The following is a 3,637-nucleotide window of genomic DNA, read 5'->3' as shown; positions in this document are numbered from 1 at the left end:
CTGCCTTTGCACTTTTGCCTCTCTGACACTGGGTGTCCCCATCTTTTTGGAATGCGGGGTTGAGCTGAGAGATCTTTGGGGTCCTCTGGATCTCTCAGTAGATAGTGGTGAGTTGACACGCCCTGAGCCCAGCAGTGTCAGTGCTAGAGGTCAACGCACCTCTGTCTGTGGGTCACTGTACCCAACACTGGAGCTCCTTCTGGTCCTCCATACGCCCCTCCTTCTGGTCCTCCATATACACTGAGAGGCCTGGTACTCAGACAAGCACATACTCTCAGGAGTGGCCTCATGAAGGCAGGAATAAGAAAGGGGCTGGCTGGCCCAGGAGAGAGACCTGAGGGAATCCCAAAGGGAGGAGGAAGATCTTGAACGGAGACAGTGTGGAATGATTGTCCAGGGGCTCTGCAGTGGCAAGACCTATGGCCAGGCAGGGTCTCTGGGAAACCCCCATCACCACACCCTATCTAGACTAGTGCTGTCCAATAGCAATGATGGAAACATTCTCTATCTGTGCTTCCCAGAACAGCATTCACTAACCACATGTGGCCACTAAATACTTAAAATGTGGCTAGTGTAACCAAGAAACTGAGTTTTTTATTTTATTTACTTTTAATTAATTTAAATCACCATATGTAGTGGCCAGTGGCAGTAAGGAATGATACTGGACAGCACAGGCCAGCCTCCCCCTCTGTCTTTCAGGCCCTTGACTTTCTACCTTCTTCCTCAGCTAAGAACCATCCTTCAGATTTTACAAGACAAGAACTCCCTCTTCTCTCCCTTCGTTCCCCAGTCCTACCTGCTTTTGCACCTCCTGACTCCTTCCCTCCTGAATGATCAGAGATTCCTCCTTTGTATCCAATGCTTCTATCCAGCCCAGAGGCCTCCCAGCAGAGACTGCCTCTCCTCTCCACCAACACCTACTACATTTGCTCCTTCCTTCTGCCTGCTGGCCCTGGTTCCTCTGTGGCTTTGCCTGCTCTTCCTTCACTGTCACCATTCCAGAAAGACTCACACTTCTATACTTCCCTCTGTATCCGATTTTCTGTGATTGGCTTCCAGCCCCACCCTCACTTCTCCTAAACGCCCTTGTCAAGGTTACCAACAGCGTCCTTGCTGCCTAATCCAAAGCAGACACTTCAGCCCATATCCCGCTTGGCCTGTCAGCCTGACACTGTTGACCAAGCCCTCCTTTGTTGAAAGATTTCCTTCCAACAGCTCCTAGGACCCACCCTCTCCTGATTTTCCAGCCAGACCAGTATACCGGGAAAAGACAGTTTTCAACTGCAGCCCCACCAAGGGTCACTGTATGTCCTTAGGCAAGCTGCTTAACTCTCCAAATTTCTCCACGAGTGGGGGTAATAATAGCCGCTACTCAGGTTAGGGTAAGATAAGATATGTAAAGTGCCTAGCACAGAGCCCAGCACCCCAGTAGTGCTCTGCTTCTCCATCTAGCCTCCCTTTTATTTATCTTTTTTTTTTAATATTTTATTTATTTATTCATGAGAGACATAAGAGAGAGAGAGAGAGAGGCAGAGACTCAGTCAGAGGGAGAAGCAGGCTCCTCACAGGGAGCCTGATGTGGGACTCGATCCCGGTCCCGGGATCACGCCCTGAGCCAAAGGCAGATGCTCAAACACTGAGCCACCCAGGCGTCCCTAGCCTCCCTTCTAATGGTGGAGTCAGCTAGTTGTCCCTGGGATCTATTCTGTCTAGTGATGCAACCCTTGGTTCTTAGCTGGATAGGTGGCTGCCTAGCATGAAAATTGCATCTCCCAGCCTACTCTTGCTGCTGAGTCTGGTCATGTGATTAAGTTTTAGCTAATAGGATATATGTGGAAGTATCATGTGACACCTTTTGGGAACTTTCCTTAAAAGAGAACTGGTGTAGATCCTTTGCCCTCTTCTTCATCCTTGTCTTCAACCACTGTCTAGAATGCATATGTGATGGCTGGAGCTTTAGCCACCACTCTGAACCATGAGGACAAGAGGCATACTGAGAGGTTGCTGGAGCTTAAGTGGAAAGAGCCACATCTGGAAGGTCTTTATGGAGCAGAGCTGACATTCCATCTTTGGGCTGTTTCCTCTGAGGCTCTTATGTGGGATTTGTGTTACCTAAATCAAAATTGATCCTACTTGGTACAGAAATCTTTCCCCCTTAAGACCAAGTGTTCTGTCCTTGGCCTCTACCTTATTTGCTCTGAATTATCTTACCCTTTCTCATGGTTCTACTTACAATCATGAGTCTTTTCTGACAAATTCCAAAACTGTCTCTCTGGCACAGCCCTCTTTCCTAAACTTGTAGTCCAACCGGAGTGCTGTACCTAATTATTCATTAGACAAACATGTTTTGAGCACCTACATGCTCATGATGTGTCAGACTATATGTTGGGTGAATCAGACACAGACCCTGTCCAGAGCGGGGGGAACAAGAAGGTAAATGGATGCTAAGTACAAGGAAGTACCTAGGAGGGGCTGCTAACCCATGCTGGGCAGTGAGGAAGTCATAGGGAAGGATTCCTGGCAGAAGGAATGTTGAACCAAGCCCTGAAAGGAGTTAGATTCTCCTGGGTAGGACTGAGATCATGGAGGGCTTGTTTGGAACTATTATGAGGATACTGATGAGGCATAGAAGATTCCTAAGCAGAGGCTGACTTGGGTTTCTGAAAGACTGCTCTGGCGGCCAAGCAGAGAAAGGCCAGTAGGAGGAGTGAGACTAGATGGAGATGGGAGGCCAATGAAGAGGTTGCATAGCAATCTGGGTACACAAAGATGGTGGCCTGAGCTAAGAGGGAGAGGCAGAGGGCTGAGAGAAATGAATGAATTCCAGTGATATTGAAGAGCCAGCATGAGCACGGGTGGTTGGGCCTAGGGTGACTCCCAGTCTTCTGGCTCCAGATTGAGACAGAGACACAGGAGGCCAGGTTTGGGGAGTGATATGGAGCTCTGTATGGGTCAAGTGGTGGGGTGAGGTGCCAGAGAATTCACAAGTGAACTTAGCATAACTGAACCAAGAGTCGATGAGCCAACCAGAGGAGAGGTCCGGGGGTGGACAGAGTCCCCGGGAAGGGCCACCGTGAAGGCCAGGACATCCTGACCTCTGCCCCAGCTAGGCCATTCCTGCGCTGCTCATAGAACTCTTCCCCAAACCTCAATCCGACTATGACCATAAACCCATTCGCGCTTCCCCTACCCGCTGTCCGCAGCCACCCTCCATCACCCCCACCCCCACCCCCGCCGCCCACAGCAGAAGCTTCTGTCCCACCCCAGTCACGGATCTCACCTCTCCGGGCTCCTAGTAGGCAGGGGGCATCTCGGCCCCACAAACCCTCGCCCCCGGGGCGCCCCCCCCGAGCCAGGCCGAGGTGGGGGGAGACCAAGGGCTTTAGAGGGCAAGCACTTGGACCCCCCAGGCTCGCTGAAAAGCCCAGCCGCGGCTTGGAGGGACTTGGGGGGGCCCAGGCAGCCGCAACTGGGGCGTAGGGGGCGTGGCTAGGCCCAGCCCGGCCACGGGGGAGGCCCCAGCCCCTCCCCCGCCGCGCCCCGCCCCGCCCCGCCCCCCGGGAGGCGGGCGGAAGCCCCCGGCGCTGATTGGGCGGCGGCGCACGACGAGGCCGGCGGGCGGGGCCGCGGCGGGGGC

This window comes from Canis lupus, chromosome 9, assembly GCF_011100685.1.
Source record: "Canis lupus familiaris isolate Mischka breed German Shepherd chromosome 9, alternate assembly UU_Cfam_GSD_1.0, whole genome shotgun sequence".
In the NCBI taxonomy this organism is placed as follows: domain Eukaryota; kingdom Metazoa; phylum Chordata; class Mammalia; order Carnivora; family Canidae; genus Canis; species Canis lupus.
This window is presented reverse-complemented; position numbering follows the sequence as displayed.